Source organism: Schistocerca nitens, chromosome 3 (genome assembly GCF_023898315.1).
Source record: "Schistocerca nitens isolate TAMUIC-IGC-003100 chromosome 3, iqSchNite1.1, whole genome shotgun sequence".
Classification (NCBI taxonomy): domain Eukaryota; kingdom Metazoa; phylum Arthropoda; class Insecta; order Orthoptera; family Acrididae; genus Schistocerca; species Schistocerca nitens.
This window is the reverse complement of record NC_064616.1, coordinates 162919041-162939066: the sequence shown is the minus strand read 5'-3', so window position 1 is coordinate 162939066 and position 20026 is coordinate 162919041.

The window sequence follows — 20026 nt, the reverse complement described above, 5'->3', positions numbered from 1 at the left end:
ATTGTTGTGATACCTCGTGTAAGGAGGAGAAATGCGTACCATCACGTTTCCAGCTTTGATAAAGGTCGGATTGTAGCCTATCGCGATTGCGGTTTATCGTATCGCGACATTGCTGCTCGCGTTGCTCGAGATCCAATGACTGTTAGCAAAATGGAATCGGTGAGTTCAGGAGGGTAACACGGAACGCCGTGCTGGATCCCAACGGCCTCGTATCACTAGCAGTCGAGATGACAGGCATCTTATCCGCATGGCTGTAACGAATCGTGCAGTCACGTCTCGATCCCTGAGTCAACAGATGGGAACGTTTGCAAGACGAAAACCATCTGCACGAACAGTTCGACGACGTTTGCAGCAGCATGGACTATCAGCTCGGAGACCATGGCTGCGGTTACCCTTGACGCTGCACCACAGACAGGAGCAACTGCGATGGTGTACTTAACGACGAACCTGGGTGCACGAATGGCAAAACGTCATTTTTTCGGATGAATCCAGGTTCTGTTTACAGCATCATGATGGTCGCATCCGTGTTTGGCGACATCGCAGGGAACGCACATTGGAAGCGTGTATTCGTCGTCGCCATACTGGCGTACCACCCGGCGTGATGGTATGGGGTGCCATTGGTTACACGTCTAGGTCACTTCTTGTTCGCATTGACGGCACTTTGAACAGTGGACGTTACATTTCAGATGTGTTACAACCCGTGGCTCTACCCTTCATTCGATCCCTGCGAAACCCTATATTTCAGCAGGATAATGCACGACCACATGTTGCAGGTCCTGTACGGGCCTTTCTGGATACAGAAAATGTTCGACTGCTGCCCTGGTTAACACATTCTCCAGATCTCTCACCAACTGAAAACGTCTGGTCAATGGTGGCCAAGCAACTGGCTCGTCACAATACGCTAGTCACTACTCTTGATGAACTGTGGTATCGTGTTGAAGCTGCATGGGCAGCTGTACCTGTACACGCCATCCAAGCTCTGTTTGACTCAATGCCACGAAATGCCCAGGCGTATCAAGACCGTTATTAAGGCCAGAGGTGGTTGTTCTGGGTACCGATTTCTCAGGATCTATGCACTCAAACTGCGTGAAAATGTAATCACATGTCAGTTCTAGGATAATATATCTGTCCAATGAATAGCCGTTTATCATCTGCATTTCTTCTTGGAGTAGCAATTTTAATGGCCAGTAGTGTAATAAGTGTGAAAAGCTGCCATCGCCGGTTGGGAGGGCAATACAGACTTGGAGGAAGCGCGAGGGGGTCCCCGTTAGGCCCCTGTAGAAAGGCACATTACTGTGACGATGAGGGAGCCGAGCCCCCAAAGGGGTTCCATAGGTCTGCACTCCTCCAGAACGCCCATCCTCAGTATCGACGTTGTCCGCCCAGGAGACAGATGTCTTACCGGGTCGGTTCAGTGCAACACTATCGAGGTGCGCCCAGAGGTAACGTCAGGCATTGGAAGGGGGGGGGGGGGGGCGATTGCATCAGACGGAGGCGGGGAACGATCGATGTCCGTAGGTTGATGTTGACTGGTGACGGAGGCGGCGAGAGACGTCGCGTCATCCAGTGCCAGAGCGTCGTAGGTCAGCGCATATCGGTAGGGGGTCCTTACCCTGTGAAAATATCCGATAGAGGCAGTCATCAGAAGGGGTCTTTCCTCTTCCGTTTCCGCGGCGACCGTTGCTTCCTAACATATTTCCACGCCGACTGGCGGATAGGTATTGTCCGACGTGCAGCCAGACGGCAGAGAAGAGAATTTGGTACAGCTCCACGTTTAACAGCCATGAGGTCGGGACAGACGGCTTGCGTCTACTGACGTCATCGTCTGTTGGTACTGCCTCCGTCGGCAATGTAAAGCACAGGCTGTTGTGTACATAGTTCCGCGTAGTCAGCACGTACACAACTTTCCCACTAGAGCGCGCCCCGCTAAGCACAACAGGGCAGGCGCAGATTAGTCAGTCTGCATTTGTCTGCACCAGTCTGTACGAGTCTGCATTTGTCTGCACCTGTGTGTACCAGTCTGCATTAGTCTGTACCAGTCTGCATTTGTCTGTACCAGTCTATAGTCAAGTTTTAGTCTGCGCCTAATAAGATTATCATATTCCTGTACATAGCCATGAAGAGAAATGTATAGACACTTTGTCAAGTATCAGAGATATATGTGAGAATAAGATTAACGTACCAAGACAAAAGGAACTTCAGATTGTCAATTGTTAATAGCATCCAGAATCAAGTTACGTAAGGTTTATGCTTGTTACTATTTTAATAAATGTGTGTGAAAATTAATCAAGTTCTGTTTAAAGTTGGTCACCGTCAATCTGCTACTCTAAGCGTGCAAGTGGCATTTCTATCGTCTGACCTAACGGCAGAAGATAAACACGCCACGATAAGACCACGAGACATATTGCTGACACTCGCCTACTTCGTTAGAGCGACAAGTCAAATAATCTGATGGTGTGTGTACCGAAGGTCTTACAGTACGCACACCACACAGGCAAAACGTCCACTGCGTCGTCGAGAGGAGTCGACACCGGTGCCGACTGATTCAGAGGGGGCGCAGCAGGCAGCCCCGCCGCGGACGCTTAAGACAGATGTAATACAGTGGGCGCTGCGGGGAGAGCGACATCTCCAGTCGGCGTCTGAACCAGTCTACGTCGGACGCATTCAGAACGGACATGCCCTTTGTGGCATCATACATGTCGACCGCCCGCCAGCTGACGATAACCAAATAAGAAGGCACTTGTTTCCTCAGTTTAATTTTTATGTGGCGCACACCACTGAGGGCACAGCAGGTTTCGAACGTCTTCCACCTTTCAGCAACATGACTGACCACGTTGCCATAAGGTTTAAGGGCGGCCACCACAACGTCCGGCGGCACCTGAAACGGGAGTTCGAAAATGCTCAGCGTTCGGAGACCAGAACCAGGGTGATCAACCACAACAGCCCCTATATGGCAGTCCGAGTATCGGAAGTTAAGCACAGCTCTTCATTCGCCAGGTTTATGTACATACTGGTACTAAGGATCGAAAAGTGTATTCCAAGAACATCTTGCGGCGGGAGACGCATTTCGTCCCTAATAAACCGTTCTATTTCATACGCTTTTGGTCGTTCATGATCCAGTGCAATAGTTGATTTAATTGTGGCTTGGTGACAGGAAAATGCCATGATGGACGATGAATTCGGACTACGCGAAAGTAAACAAACGAGCGGTCGCTCGCAAGCAGTACAGCACAAACGCAAACACGGTCTTCTCGCCTCACGATCCCTTCGGCTGCTCAAATGGCTCTAAGCACTATGGGCCTTATGATCTGAGGTCATCAGTCCCCTAGACTTAGAACTACTTAAACCTAACTAACCTAAGGACATTACACACATCCATGCCCGAGGCAGGATTCGAACCTGCGACCGTAGCAGCAGCGCGGTTCCGGGCTGAAGCGCCAGAACCGCTCGGTCACAGCGGCCGGCCTTTCAGCTGTCCGAGCACGCTTCCCAGACCGACAACAACTTCCATATGTCACACTGTCTACATACTTACATCGTTGTTCGAGTTTGAATACTGGTCCGTCGCAGATTAGGCAACAAATCTGATGTCAAGGAATTCACAGTCATCGAATTAATTTCGAGGTATCTCTATTTCATTTGTTGATGAGTATGCTGAAGTCTTGGTGATAGGCTGTGATTTGAAATGTGGATTGAGCTGGCGATTAGTAAGAAACTCTTCGTTAAAGACGAGGACGGAAATGATTGAAAATTGGGGTTGACGTCCTGTCCGCGAAGATATCTGTAGAGATGGGGGAAAAAAATCGGCCATGTTATATGAAAAGAACCATCCCGACATTTAGCTTAAACGATTTATGGAAACCACGGAAAATCTAAATCTGGGTGGCCGAATGAGATTTCAACTGCCGTCCTCCCAGTTGCGAGTCCTGTATCTTATCAATGCGCCACCTCGTTCCGTGCTTCGTTCAAGGCAGTCGACAAAAATTTTCATTGTGTCTTTCATTTATGTCATTTTCTCTGATTGGCAAGTAAAACCACTACGGATATCACATAAAATTTCGTTAATTTCAGTCGCTTTCGATTTTTGATTTAGCATACCGTGAATCTGGGTAGCTTTATGAATGACGTATTACTCTGTGACAACAGGGCGCTTCAGATTTTTATTCTGAAGTATTGTAACTTGGGTCAACGTTTAACGTATAGCTCCATAGTGCTGCCATTATTGATGGAAGCCACAAGTACGTGCTTTACACCTGGACTTGCCACAAAAGCATTGTGTTTTCAGGTGCAAAAAAGTGCTTGTAGGTTTTTTGGAAACTTTCTGGTACTGGATAACTGAAAGTAGGTTGATATAAATAAACGTCCAAACCATTTTGTATAAAAGTTAACTTTTACCAAAACTTTCTTCAGCCACTGGAAAGCGAAAAAAGTTATTTGCGTAGTTAATAGCAGTAATTTTGTGACAGCATATATGCCTGCAGAAATAAGTAAGACAATTTAAATTGTAAAAAAACAAGCCTCATTAATGAAATCATGGAAATTTGTGAATGACTTCGTAAAAAAGACAACATTTTATTCCGCATTATACCTTTGTTTCTAATTATAGCGTACAGTTACTCGTAAAACTGTGTTAAATGTGTTATTTTTCATATCACTGAACTTGAAAGTAATAGTCTAGCAGTTTGAACTAATTTCCTTGCTTACAGCATCTTATTTCAAATGTAAGTGTTGTGACCTGTTTCCTTCTCATTACAGATCCACTGTACACATGCGGTAATGAGTGAGTAAAATTTTTGTTTAGTTACCATAATTAATGCAGATTAGTGTTTTCTTCATTCTTATTTTGTTTATTTGGATTTTAAGAAAATTAAAAAATTAATTGCATCAAATTGCCAAATTTGGTGACAAATATTTTTCTGTTTATGGATGAAACAAACCCATAAAACTCGGTAAATTTGTAACCGAGTTATAGCTGTGTGTCATAAAGGACCACTAGGTCAGCCCATATTTGTGACATATGAATTTAACTACTTTACCCGTATCTTTGATTTCATGTCACGATGTTGTCCTGAGCTGGGGGTGGGGCTTACCTCTGTGAAAATTAATATTCCGTTTTCGAACACCTCGTTTAACACAAAAAAATATTCCTATTAATATTACAGGACAATGTTACAGAATTCCGTATATTTTTAATTTCGTAAATTGGTCTGAAAATCTGAAACGTTGCGTACCATAAATCTCGAGCTCAAATTAAATTCATGATGTAATATACATCGAAGAGTCAAAGAAACTGGTTCACTTGCCTAATATCGTGCAAGGCCCCCGCGAGCACGCAGAAGTGCCGCAACACGAGGTTACATGGACCCGACTAATGTCTGAAGTACTGCTGGAGGGAATTGACACCATGAATACTGCAGGCTGTCCATAAATCCGTAAGAATACGAGAGGGCGGAGATCTCTTCTGAACAGCACGTTGCAAGACATTCCAGATATGCTCAATAATGTCCATGTCTGGGGAGTTTGGTGGCCAGCGGAAGTGTTTACACTTAGAAGAGTGCTCCTGGAGTCACTCTGAAGCAGTTATGAACGTGTGGGGTGTCGCAATGTCCTGCTGGAATTGTCCAAGTCCGTCGGAATGCACAATGGACATGAAAGGATGCAGATGATCAGACAGGATGCTTACGTACGTGTCACCTGTCAGAGTCCTATCTAGACGTATCAGGGGTCCCATATCACTCCAACTGCACACGTCCCACTCCATTACAGAGCTTCCACCAGCTTGAATAGTCCACTACTGACATGCAGGATCCATGGATTCATGAGGTTCTCTCCATACCCGTATACGTCCATCCACTCGATATAATTTGAAACGAGACTCGTCCGACCTGGCAACATGTTTTAAGTCATCAACAGTCCACTGTCGGTGTTGACAGGCCCAGGGGAGCTTTGTGTCGTGGAGTCATCAAGGGCACACGAGTGAGCCTGCGGCTCCGAAAGCCCAGATCGATGACGTTTCGTTGAATGGTCCGCACGCTGACACTTGTTGATGACCCAGCATTGAAATCTGCAGCAATTTGCGGAAGGGTTCCACTTCTGTCACGTTCAACAATTCTCTTCAGGCGTCGTTGGTCCTGTTCTTGCAGGATCTTTTCCGGCTACAGCGATGTCGGAAATTTGATATTTTACCGGATTACTGACATTCATGGTACACTCGTGAAATGGTCTTAAGATGAAATCTCCACTTCATCGCTACCTCGGAGATGCTGTGTCCCGTCGCTTGTGCGCCGACTATAACACAGCGTTCAAACTCACTTAAATCTTGATAACCTGCCATTGTAGCAACAGTAACCGATCTAACAACTGCGCCAGACACTTGTTGTCGTATACAGGCGTTACCAATTGGAGCGCCGTATTCTGCCTGTTTACATATATCTGTATCTGAATATGCATGCTTGTGTCCGTTTCTTTGGCGATTTAGTGTAAAAGTTAGGGATGCTGGTTGAAAGACTAAGAAATATTTACAACCGTGCATCATTCGAATGGCTCCGGACATATGAAATCATATGCGAAGGAAATTGCTTGCATGATAATCATCTTTCAGGGATTCAAATTCGGTCGTACTCAATAAATAAACGTAAAGTTCATAGAAAAATTCCGCCATTTGTGACAAGTTTATGCGCTCGCATTCGAGCGCTCATTGAAGCCTGATGTAATTCCTTTCTTTCACTCCAGCAGTTAATTCACAAAAGCCCTTCTCATTCTTTACACAATGTGTTTCTGCAAGAGCGTGCCAAAATTAGCACGGCATGCTCCACCGAAGAATGTGAGGCAGGAAACCTGGGGTCGGAGAAGGCCCCTTAAGGAGATTAAGGGGAATAAAATCACATTACTGTGTATATTTTTATTCACATTAGTTACAGTTAACTGCAAATACCACCACTGACACAATGAACGTACCACTTGTACAGCATCTTACAAAATGTGCTGAAACTGACGGCCATCAACCTTACTGCAACATGATATAGGCCAACAAGATTCTGACGAACTATGACAAATATCCCTGGTGTGTTTCGAATGACATCGCAGGCAGCTACAGTTCTGGAGACTAATTCCATCTCCATAACCACTGGGGTCTCATACACAGGTTACTTTATATATCCCCATAGGAAATAATCAAGGGGCTTCAGCTCAGGTGACCTCGCAGGCCATGGAATAGGACCTCCCCTTCCAATTCAGCGACCAGAAAACATAGCACTGAGATGGTTGTGGACATCTACACTGAAGTGAGGTGGTCCAACGTCATGTTGTATCCACATTCTCCACTAACAGCCAGGAGTACCGTTGTAACCACAACCAACTGTGGGAACGCCTCGAGCTGCGGATCGGAGCCGCCAGGCGGGCAAGCCGCGGGCAGTGGAGCACACACCACCGGGTAAACACAAGGACGAGTCGGACGACAGACCAACGACAACCGACAACAACCGACAAAACAAGGAAGAGATAAACAACGGAGGCTTGTAGAAACCACAACACCAAACACCAACAGTAAATCCACTCGGAACCAGAGCCAAGCAAAAGTCAACAACGAGCAACACGCAGTACCGCCGAGATAGAAACGAAATCCAGAGCGAGTACCAGACTGGCTGGATTAGGTTTTTTTTTTTCTTTATTGTGATTTCATTCCCCTGCCCCATATGGGCAGGGGAGGGCTGTCAGCGGCACAATCCGCCGCTCTTCAGCCGAGAGACACGACAACTAAAACAAGAATAAAATGATACATAGATAAGGAGATAAAAAAGGGGAACATAGAACAGAGTAAGGGGAGAAAATGGAGGTAAAAAGACATGGACATGTAGACGTTCATGGGGGACAGTTAAAAAAAAAGTCACCAGAAAGTTAAAAAACACAGTTGGCGATTCTTGAAACACAGAGAAGACACTGAATGCGAATGCACAGGTTAAAAGTTGGCCACAGTATTAAAAACACTCCGAAACAACACACTTAAAACCCACTTCGAGCACACACGACGAAGAGTAAAACTACCAGGTGGGACCTGCCGAGGGAAAGGTCAGACAGGATGGAAAAGGAGGGGAGAGCATGGGGCAGCTGAGGAAGTGGCGGGATGAAGAGAGGAGGGGCAACCGTGGGTTCACGAAGAGGCAGGAGACACGTGGGGCGGGAGAGGAAAAGGGAAGACAGGGCAGGAGGGAGCGCAGAGACACTGAAAGGAGGCACAAGAGATGGAGGGGGAGTAGGAGGGGAAAGCCGCTCAGGAGGAGGGAGGGGGAGGAGAGGGAGCCCTGAGGAGGAGGCAGGAAGAGGGGGTTAGAGTTGGTAGGAAGGGTAGATGTCAGGGCGAAGCTCATCATCCGGGAGGGGTAGATGGTGGAAGTTGTGTTGGAAAAGGAGATGGAGGGTGTGGAGATGGAGAGAGGGAGGGACACAACGGTAAAGGCGTGGCAACTGGTTGGGAGTGGAGAGGAAGGGAGACACCAGGGGGTGAGGGGGATCAAGGCGGCGGACAATATATAGTGTGCGGATGTGTTCAAGGAAAAGGAGAAGGTGGGGGAAGGGGATGAGGTCGTAGAGGACGCACGTGGGGGACAGAAGGCGGATGCGGAAGGCGAGGCGGAGTGCATGGCGTTCGAGGATTTGGAGGGCTTTATAGAACCGGGGAGGAGCGGAAATCCAAGCGATGCTGGCATAACAAAGGATGGGGCGGATCATGGATTTGTAGGTGTGAAGGATGGTGGAAGGATGCAGACCCCACGTCCGGCCGGACAGGAGTTTCAGGAGTCGGAGGCGGTTGTGAGCTTTGTTTTGGATGGTAAGGAGATGGGGAGTCCAGGTGAGGTGGCGGTCGAGTGTGAGGCCAAGGTATTTGAGGGTAGGAGTGAGGTGGATAGGACGGCCATAAATGGTGAGGTAGAAATCATGGAGGCGGAAGGAGCGGGTGGTGCGGCCTATGATGATCGCCTGGGTCTTGGAGGGATTAACACGGAGGAACCACTGGTTGTACCAAGCGGTGAATTGGTCAAGGTGGGTTTGGAGAGTACGTTGGGACCGTTGAAGGGTAGGATAAAGGGCTAGGAAGGCGGTGTCATCAGCGAACTGGAGAAGATGGAGGGGGAGGTTTGGGCATATCAGCAGTGTACAGGAGATAGAGGAGAGGGGAAAGGACAGAACCTTGGGGCACGCCGGCAGAGGGGTAGAAAGTACGGGAGTTGGAATTGTGGATAGTCACATAGGAGAGACGATGGGAGAGGAAGGAAGCAACGAGACGGATGAAGTTGATGGGGAGAGCATAGGTCTGGAGTTTGAAGAGGAGCCCGGGATGCCATACACGGTCATAGGCGTTCTGGAGATCAAGGGAAACAAAGATAGCAGAGCGACGGGAGTTAAGTTGGAGGGAAAGAAGATTGGTAAGGTTAAGGAGCTGGTCGTCGGCAGAGAAGGAAGGCCAGAAGCCACATTGGGTAATAGGAAGGAGGCGGTGCTGGTTAAGGTGGCGGTGAATACGGCGAGAGAGGATGGCCTCAAAGACCTTACTGAACACGGAGGTGAGGCAGATGGGACGATAGGAAGAGGTAGCAGAGGGGGGTTTGTTAGGCTTAGGGAACAGCAGGACACGGGAAGTCTTCCACAGGTCAGGGTAAAATCCAGTGGAGAGGAGGACATTGTACAAGGAAGCAAGGACAGACAGAAAGGATGGAGGGGATTCCTTGAGGTGACGGTAGGTGACGCCATCATGACCAGGGGCGGTGTTGCGTTTGGAGCGGAGGACGAGTGTGATGTCTTGCGTGGTGATGGGAGTGTTCATGTCTGAGGGGGGTAACCGATCCAAGTACTGGAAACTAGGAGCGAGCGGGGGGGACAGAGGTGTTAGTGCGGTCAAGGACGGTGGGGAAGAGGGAGTAATCAAAATGGGGATCGTCAGGAATGGAGAAGACCTCGGATAGGTGGGAAGCAAAATGGTTAGCCTTACTGAGGTTGTCAGGAAAGGGTCGATCGTCATGGAGGATGGGGTAATGCGGGGTGTGAAGGCTACCAGTAAGGCGGTGGAAGGCTGACCAGTACTTGGAGGAGTTGACAGGAAGGGTGGAGTTGAGGCGTGTGCATGTCTGACGCCAGTCCCGGCGTTTCTTTGCTGTAAGGAGGTTCCGGATATGTCGCTGTAATTGCCGGTGGCGGGTGAGAGTATCCCGGTCACGAGTGCGGAGGAAGGAGCGGTAGAGCCTGCGGGATTCACGCAGAAGAAGGACGGCCTGTGGAGGAAGCGTAGGGCGGTGAGGGTGGACGAGTTTTGTAGCTGGACTAGGGCAGAGCGGGTCCCTATATGCGAAACCGGAGGGAGTGGCTATTGGCCGCTGTCTGCACGTGCCGTAGCGGTGGCGCCCTCCTTGCGCGAGAGCCGCTGCGCGGAATAGCCGCCGCGGAGGCGGAGCCCTCTATGGGCTGACCACATCCATTTGTTCTGCCGCGTGTTCGACTTCCGCGGAGTGAGGTACTAGAGGTACGTTCGGCAAAAGCTCAGGTAGAACTCTTTTGCACGAACCTCAAGTACAGGTGGCCATTTAGACGGCCAGATAGACTTCCTAGTAATCAGGCTAGTCCTCCTTGTTTTCTTGTAAGAAATAAATAATGCAAAAGTAAGTAAACAGCACAGTACGTGTAAACCTGTACGCATGTTCGTTGTAAATAAGGTGAAAGCAGTAATGCTAGACAGAGCGGAAGACACGTTTACTTTCATAGGTCCTTAAGCTGGCTTCTCCGACCACAAGTTATCTACCTCAAATTGTTCAGTGGAGCATTCTCTATGTCCTGTTACATTTTTGTACACTCTTGCGGAAACACCCCGCATATGAAGACAATGTTTATGGTCGTTACTGTACTCAGGTACAAAACGCGAGGAAGCCCCAACACAGTAATAAGGGAACATTACTCTCATAATGTTGTAAAGATATTCATATATTTGTACGATACTCCCCTCAAGATCTGAATAGATCAAAAGCAAAGCAATTGCATACTTCAAAGTTTTATTGCTTGATGCCGATAGTACCTACCGAAGCGCAACATTTAATTCATCACACACAAATTACGTTGAGGTTAGAAACATCTCGCCGGCCGGGGTGGCCGAGCGGTTCTAGGCGCTACAGTCTGGAACCGCTCGACCGCTACGGTCTCAGGTTCGAATCCTACCTCGGGCATGGATGTGTGTGATGTCCGGAACCGCGCGACTGCTACGGTCGCAGGTTCGAATCCTGCCTCGGGCATGGATGTGTGTGATGTCCTTAGGTTAGTTAGGTTTAAGTAGTTCTAAGTTCTAGGGGACTGATGACCACAGATGTTAAGTCCCATAGTGCTCAGAGCCACTTGAACCATTTTTTTGTGTGATGTCCTTAGGTTAGTTAGGTTTAAGTAGTTCTAAGTTCTAGGGGACTGATGACCTCAGAAGTTAAGTCCCATAGTGCTCAGAGCCGTTTTATAGAAACATCTCACTGGCACTGTGTTGTGTACATAGTTCCGCGTAGTCAGTGCGTACACAACTTTCCCACTAGAGCGCGCCTTGCTAAGCACAACAGCGCAGGCGCAGCTCTCGTCCGCCTCCGCACTACGAGATGACGGACCAAATTCTGCTTCCGCCGATCCGCGTATTAATATGTAACGCAGCCAATGAGATTGCTGCTAACGTAGAACCTTTTCTCCTCGCGGATCACACTCGCGCAGTGATACCTGAACGCGCGAGGTATTATAGCGAGTGTACAGACCTCCGATTAGTCAGTCTGCATCAATCTGCATTAGTCTGTAGTCAAGTTTCAGTCTGCGCCTAATAAGATTATCATATTCCTGTACATAGCCATGAAGAGAAATGTATAGACACTTTGTCAAGTATCAGAGATATGTGAGAATAAGATTAACGTACCAAGACCAAAGGAACTTCAGATTGTCAATTGCAAATAGCATCCAGAACCAAGTTAAGTAATTTTTATGCTTGTTATTATTTTAATAAATGTGTGTGAAAATTAATCAAGTTCTGTTTAAAGTTGGTCATCGTCAATCTGCTACTCTAAGCGTGCAAGTGGCATTTCTATCGTCTGACTTAACGGCAGAAGATAAACACGCCACGATAAGACCACGAAACATATTGCTGACACTCGCCCACTTCGTTAGAGCGACAAGTCAAATAATCTGGTGTGTGTACCGAAGGTCTTATAGTACGCACACCACACACTGTTTTCAACCACAGAGATGGAAAACGTTAGTTTTACAAAAGTGTACAAAGAACTATGATTTGTGGCATCCAATCTATTTTCATACACAGTTAAACGTAGCGAAATAGCTTGCTCCGACAGTGAGTGTCTCTTATCGGAAGCATGCATTACCCATCTGATTGAACAAACTCCTCGCATCACTAGTCAGCCACGAAAATCCATTTCTTGCAGTGAACGTTGAAGATGTTGGAGAACAACTAATATTATGTGTTGTAAACTGTGGTGTCACCGCCAGACACCACACTTGCTAGGTGATAGCTTTAATTCGGCCGCGGTCCATTAGTACATGTCGGACCCGCGTGTCGCCACTGTCAGTGATCGCAGACCGAGCGCCACCACACGGCCGGTCTCGAGAGACTTACTAGCACTCGCCCCAGTTGTACGGACGACGTAGCTAGCGATGCACACTGACGAAGCCTCGCTCATTTGCAGAGCCGACAGTTAGAATAGCCTTCAGCTAAGTCAATGGCTACGACCTAGCAAGGCGCCATTTGCATTACATAGCAATTGATAGTTATCGTATGAAGCATGTCTCATCAAGAGCGATGTACCACAAGGATGGATTAAAGTTAAGTATTCCAGGAGCTACGTACTTTTCTTTATAGCATTCATAACTTATCCTGTTTCAGACCTATCTACTAGCCTGCGTGAGTTAACGCGTGCCTTTCGGCTACTTCCGAGTGGCGTGGCTGTCTTGTTACGCCACAACATAAACAATCCGTCTTAATGCACTATCCGTTCTGGAGCAATGGTGGCACAATTTGGGAACTATCCGCTCCTGTATATCAGAAATTTCCTTTCAGTTTTTCAGTTGTTACGAAATAAACCATTATTCTCTGCAGTGTTATCTGCAAGCGTGTAATGGCTTCGAAAGATTTCGCGTTGTTGGAGAGAGTGAGGGAATTTCTGTTCTAGTTTGGAACAAAAGCGCCAGGGGCGTGGGTAAGAACTCCTCCTTTCAGTCACATCTAGTTTCGATGATACAGCGCTCCACAGTTCCTGAGCTGCATCACTACGAAAGACCTGTACATACACTTGGAATATTACGTAAATGGCAGCGTTATGGTTAGCGCTATCCTCAATATTTTGCGACGTTAGGAGCATAAATCAATGCGGATACGTGAAGATGTGCTACTGAGATATAGAGGCTCGTGGAAATCATTCGTGATAACTCATTCGTGCCACAGTCCTGTTTCTGTGTAAGGTAGTAATATACACTACTGGCCATTAAAATTGCTACACCAAGCAGAAATGCAGATGATAAACGGGTATTCATTGGACAAATATATTATATTAGAACTGACATGTGATTACACTTTCACGCAATTTGGGTGCATAGATCCTGAGAAATCAGTACCCAGAACAACCATCTCTGGCCGTAATAACGGCCTTGATACGCCTGGGCATTGAGTCAAACAGAACTTGTATGGCGTGTACAGGTACAGCTGCCCATGCAGCTTCAACACGACACCATGGTTCAGCAAGATTAGTGACTGGCGTATTGTGACGAGCCAGTTGCTCGGCCATCATTGGCCAGATGTTTTCAGCTGGTGAGAGATCTGGAGAATGTGTTAACCAGGGCAGCAGTCGAACATTTTCTGTATCCAGAAAGGCCCGTACAGGACCTAAAAGACGCGGTCGTGCATTATTCTGCTGAAATGTAGGATTTTGCAGGGATCGAATGAAGGGTAGAGCCACGGGTCGTAACACATCTGAAATGTAATGTCCACTGTTCAAAGCGCCGTCAATACGCACAAGAGGTGACCAAGACGTTCAACCAATGGCACCCCATTCCACCACGCCGGGTGATACGGCAGTATGGTGATGACGAATACACGCTTCCAAGGTGCGTTCACCACGATGTCACCAAACACGGATAAGACCATTGTGATGCTGTAAACAAAACCTGGTTTCATCCGAAAAAATGACGTTTTGCCATTCGTGCACCCAGGTTCGTCGTTGAGTACACCATCGCAGGCGCTCCTGTCTGTGATGCTGCGTCATGGGTAACCCCAGGCATGATCTCCGAGCTGATAGTCCATGCTGCTGCAAACGTCGTCGAACTGTTCGTGCAGATGGTTGTCTTGCAAACGTCCCCATCTGTTGACCCAGGGATCGAGTAGTGACTGCTCGATGCGTTACAGCCATGCGGAAAAGATAGCTGTCATCTCGACTGCTAGTGATACGAGGCCGTTGGGATCCAGCACGGCGTTCCGTATTACCCTCCTGAACTCACCGATTCCATATTCTGCTAACAGTCATTGGATCTCGACCAACGCGAGCAGCAGTGTCGCGAGACGATAAACCGCAATCGCGATAGGCTACAATCAGACCTTTATGAAAGTCGGAAACGTGATGGTACGCATTTCTCCTCCTTACACGACGCATCACAACAACGTTTCACCAGGCAACGCTAGTCAACTGCTGTTAGTGTATGAGAAATCGGCTGGAAACTCTCGTCATGTCAGCATGTTGTAGGTGTCGCCACCGGCGCCAACCTTGTGTGAATGCTCTGAAAAGCTAATGATTTGCATATCACAGCATCTTCTTCCTGTCGGTTAAATTTCGCGTCTGTAGCACGTCATCTTCGTGGTGTAGCAATTTTAATGGCCAGTAGTGTAGCAGTCAACGTGACTCAGAGACCCCTGGCTAAGACTGTATAATTGACTCCAGATACTTGTTGAAGCACGTCAGCATCAGTTGCTGTTAAGAGCAACAGTGAATTTCTTGGGCTGCTAAGTCTGTCAGCCGCACGGGGTAGCCGCGCGGTCTAGGGCGTCTTGGACGGTCCGCGTGGCTCGCCCCTCGGGCATGGGTGTGTGTGTCGTCCTTAGCGTAAGTTAGTTTAAGTTAGATTAAGTAGTGTGTAAGCTTAGGGACCGATGATCGCAGCAGTTTGATCCCATAAGCCTTTACCACAAATTTCCAAATTTAAGTCTGTCAGGGAAAGCAAACAATGTATACATAATAGTGTAATGAAAGTATAAGACATGCTTTGTACACGACTGTATTGTTTGTTAATTAATTCTGAATTCTCGAGAGTCCTTACGTGGAAAGAGAACTTGAGCAATCCCTGAGGGTGCATAGCGTATGCTTCCTTTAATTAAGTTTTCAAAAGCCTGAGAGGGGCGTTTAATCGATGAGTCAGGCTGTTCTGGAAGGTAAAGTACAGGGTGGTTATAATTAAAGTTAAACTTTCAAAACGCTGTAGAAATAACACCACTGATCAGAATGACGTCAAATTGCAATGGAATATTATCGGAGAAGGGGTAAAACGTATGGCAGAAGAAAAAAATAGTGTGAAAATTGATCAATAGATGGTGCTGTATGTATCAGAATACGTAAATGAAAACACCTGTCATGCCCACGACCCATTGAATTTGGTATAAACGAGCCAGGTACACGATTTTTCCTTCTTCCGCGTGCGACGTTCGCCATTGACTGTCTCAATGCAGGATCGCGCTATGCATGTAAGGCTGTAACACAAGAACGATGACTGTGCACACGTCGCTCTGCAGACGTTTCGGACACTGAAGGGTTTGAAAAAGGCGTTGGTCCGGTGACTGCCGTGGGTCTGGAGAAAATGATTCGGAAATTCGACAAGACGGGTTTGTTTGGTGTGCAACATGGTGACGGGAGGAATCGAATTGATTCGACGTCAGTGGAAGCAGTGGTCACAGCAATGCAAGAGGAGACGAGTGGTGCTGTGCAAACGCGGAGTGTACGGAGAATTGCTCGAACATTGGTTATACCCGTAAGCACAGTGCGTAAAATCCTACGAAACATCCGTCTTTGCTAACCATTCAGAATCACTCAGGTGCACGGGTTTCTTCCTGTTGATCTGCCAGAAAGAGAGACCTTTGCTTTAGAATTTCTTGCTCGCATGGAAGTGGATAATGATTGGCCGTGGAAGATTTTGTGGACAGTCGAAGCCCACTTCCACATGACAAGATACATAGAATTGAAACTTCCTGGCAGATTAAAACTGTGTGCCCGACCGAGACTCGAACTCGGGACCTTTGCCTTTCGCGGGCAAGTGCTCTACCATCTGAGCTACCCAAGCACGACTCACGCCCGGTACTCACAGCTTTACTTCTGCCAGTATCTCGTCTCCTACCTTCCAAACTTTACAGAAGCTCTCCTGCGAACCTTGCAGAACTAGCACTCCTGAAAGAAAGGATACTGTGGAGACATGGCTTAGCCACAGCCTGGAGGATGTTTGGAAGGTAGGAGACGAGATACTGGCAGAAGTAAAGCTGTGAGTACCGGGCGTGAGTCGTGCTTCGGTAGCTCAGATGGTAGAGCACTTGCCCGCGAAAGGCAAAGGTCCCGAGTTCGAGTCTCGGTCGGGCACACAGTTTTAATCTGCCAGGAAGTTTCATATCAGCGCACACTCCGCTGCAGAGTGAAAATCTCATTCTGGATACATAGAATTGTCGAATATGGACAACGGAAAATCCACATGCTAATCAAGCAGTACCACTTCATCCTGAAAAGGTCACTGTGTGGTGCGGGTTTACCGGATCCTTTATCATAGGGCCAAATTTTTTCGAAGAGACAGGTGCTTCCGGTCGTGTTACCTGTACCGTCACTGGTAAGCGCTATGAGTGTCCTTTGCGCAACCACGTCATTCCAGCTCCCCAACAGCATGGATGTGTGGATGGGATCATTTTTATGCAAGATGACACCCCTCCGCAGATTGCAAATCCAGTTAATCAGCTGTTGAAGTGCTATTTCGGAAATGCTAGAATTATCAGCCGCCATTTTCTTACAGCCTGGCCGTCCCGATCACCTGGTCTTAACCCATGTGACTTCTGGCTGTGGGGCTATCTGAAAGATGTTGTGTTCGGTGCTCCGACTGCAAACTTAGCTGCATTGAAGGCATGCATTGCGCAACACATTCTGAACGTGACCCCGGAAACACTTCACTCAGTTATGGAATATGCTGTTTCTCGATTTCAACTTGTTGCAGAAAACGGTCGACAGCATATTGAACATGTTTTGCGACAGTCACACGGAAATTAATAATCCTATTTGATTTTGATTGATGCTTTTTATGCTGGTTTTGGCCTCAGGGCAATTAAAAACCTATGTGAGTAATGCTTTTTCTGCGGTTTTTGGCCTCAGGATAATTAAAATCCGATTTTTCCCATCCGATGTGGTATGACCTTGCCATGGTGTATGGGCTTACGTAACTGACAGTATTACACCTGTACACCAATGTCCACTGGGTAGTACAGTTTCTTTAATGTCAGACGTACAACTTAGGCATTGTTGTATGATTCATTTGTCATTTGTAGTCGACCACTATTAAATTATGTTGCTTACAGCGACATCTATTCTACATTTTGTAACTAATTATTTTTGTTCTGCCATACGTGTTCCCCTTTCTCCGATAATATTCCGCTGCAATTTGACGTCATTTTGATCAGTGGTGTTATTTCTACAGCGGTTTGAATGTTTAATTATAATCACCATGTACGTCAGGGCATGGAGCAGGGATAGGACGTGTCCAATATTTGCTCGAAGGTGATAACAATCATTTTCCATGGATTTCTGGTATTTTGACTCAGGTCCATAAAAGACTGAACTACGAAACTGGAAATCTTCTTTCATATCCCTTATATTCTTATCCTCCGCCCGAAATACACCAAATGCATAACTGACATGTCGAAAGACAGCATTTTCGTTAGACAACTTTAAATGATACGATGTTATGGAACAGAAATACAGCTCGTCCTCCGTTAAATGAGCCTCTTTACAGCCATGAAACCTGACATAAAACATTTTTATATAGTGTGGTTTGATTTTAGATACTGACAGGTGCTAGATACTTGGCCTGTCGGAACCACTTGAAAATAGTTTCTATGTTGAAATCGATCTTGGAGTAAAGTGGAAATCATATATTTTACTGTGTGTCTTCGGAGTCTTTCAAGACGGCATACATGAACAAAACGTTCTCGGTTTTCAAGCCGCGTCAATTTCAATAAAATCCTCGAGCATTCGATGCCCATCTCCGCCATCGTCGTCAGGAGTTCACTGATCGCCGAGGCTGCTACAGTTTCTCGCTTATATAGGCATGATGACATCATCAGCAGCCAATCAGATAGACCCAATGTGGCGCGCGCACGTAAGTAGAAAGAAAGCAAAGACAGATGCGCGACGTGGGAGCGGCAGTTTCAAACGTGGCGCCTGCCCCTGACGCCACCTGACGTCACCGGTGCTACCACGGGCAATAGCTCCGGTAGCTGCCCGGGTCGACTTACGCGCGCGCGCGCGCCACATTGCGTTTAACTTTTCACATAATTATTCTTAACTTTGGTGTATCTCTTAATAGTTCAAAAAAACACCTTCCCAAATTCCTCTTTCTAACATTAAAACTGTATCATAATTACCTAATAACTCTAATTTAATTTTAATTATTTTAACATACTGTCCAATGGTAAACCTGTGTCTGTAAAATATCAAAAAAGATCAAGTTTATAAGAATTAATAAACATGTCCGTAAAATTTTCAAAAATATCTACTGCTATTAAAAACTGGTTGTACTACCTACATTGTTCTAAATTTTTAGTATTAATTTTTTTCTGATCTTATTTCACATGGAAATGGTTTCTAAACGGGCTTTATTAAGTCTCACATAAAAATATTATTTTTTAGGTAATTTTGCTTTATCTTTTCTTTGGAGTATATTCATACATTAATATCGGCAAACTCATTTTTACTAGATGTGAATCTTCAGGTTTTGGCGGCGCAAAGACTGTTCCATTAAGTTTCGGGTGAACTAATTAAACCTAACTAATCTAAGGACATCACACACATCCATGCCCGAGGCAGGATTCGAACCTGCGACCGTAGCGGTCACGCGGTTCCAGACTGAAGCGCCTTTAACCGCACGGCCACACCGGCCGGCACGATAAAACGGTGACGTTAAGTGAGAAATGGCGGAAAAATGCGGAAAGTTAAAACAGAAAGCAAAAGGGGTTGGCAACGTTAATAAAAGACACAGGAATCAGACAAGTAACATAGTAGACACACAATTAAAAAACACGGCGACAGTCTGGTTTCTGTTCGCAAGAGATAAAAGGCACACCCAGCGACAGTATGTGGCTGTTCGCAACACTTTCCAAAAAACACAACACGGAAAACTCACTGTAAAACATGCACTGTAGAACACTCACTGTAGAACACTGCACGAAAGTGGCGGCACAAAGATGACACTCCTGAGCCAAAGGTAGATGGTGGGGGGGGGGGACCTGGAGGAGGGGGAAGAACAAGGAGGGAGGAAGGAAAAAAACGAAAAAGGGGGAGGGGGAACCAAGGAGGAGAGGACTAATAAAGGGGGAGAAGGGCAGACGCGAGAGGGAATGAGAGGAGGCAGAGGAGGGAAATGTAAAAGGACTCGGGGGAGAGAAGCAGGCAAAGAGAGGGGAGGTGGGGAAGAAAGAGGATGGAAGGGGGGAGAGGGAGCCCAGGAAAAGGACAGAGGAAAGGAGGGGAAGTGAGGATCAGAGTTGATAGGAGGGATAAATGGAGGAAGAGAGGGCATCACCCAGGAGGGGGAGTTGATGGAAGCCACCTTGGGAAAGGAGATGTAGGGTGTAGAGATGGAGGGTAGGGGGGGGGGGACAACAGTGAAGACGTGGCAGGGGGCGGGGATGGGAGAGGGGAGGAGCAACCAGGGGGTGAGGGGGATTCAAGGCGGCGGCAGGTGTAGAGGATGCGGATATGTTCGAAGAATAGGAGCAGATGGG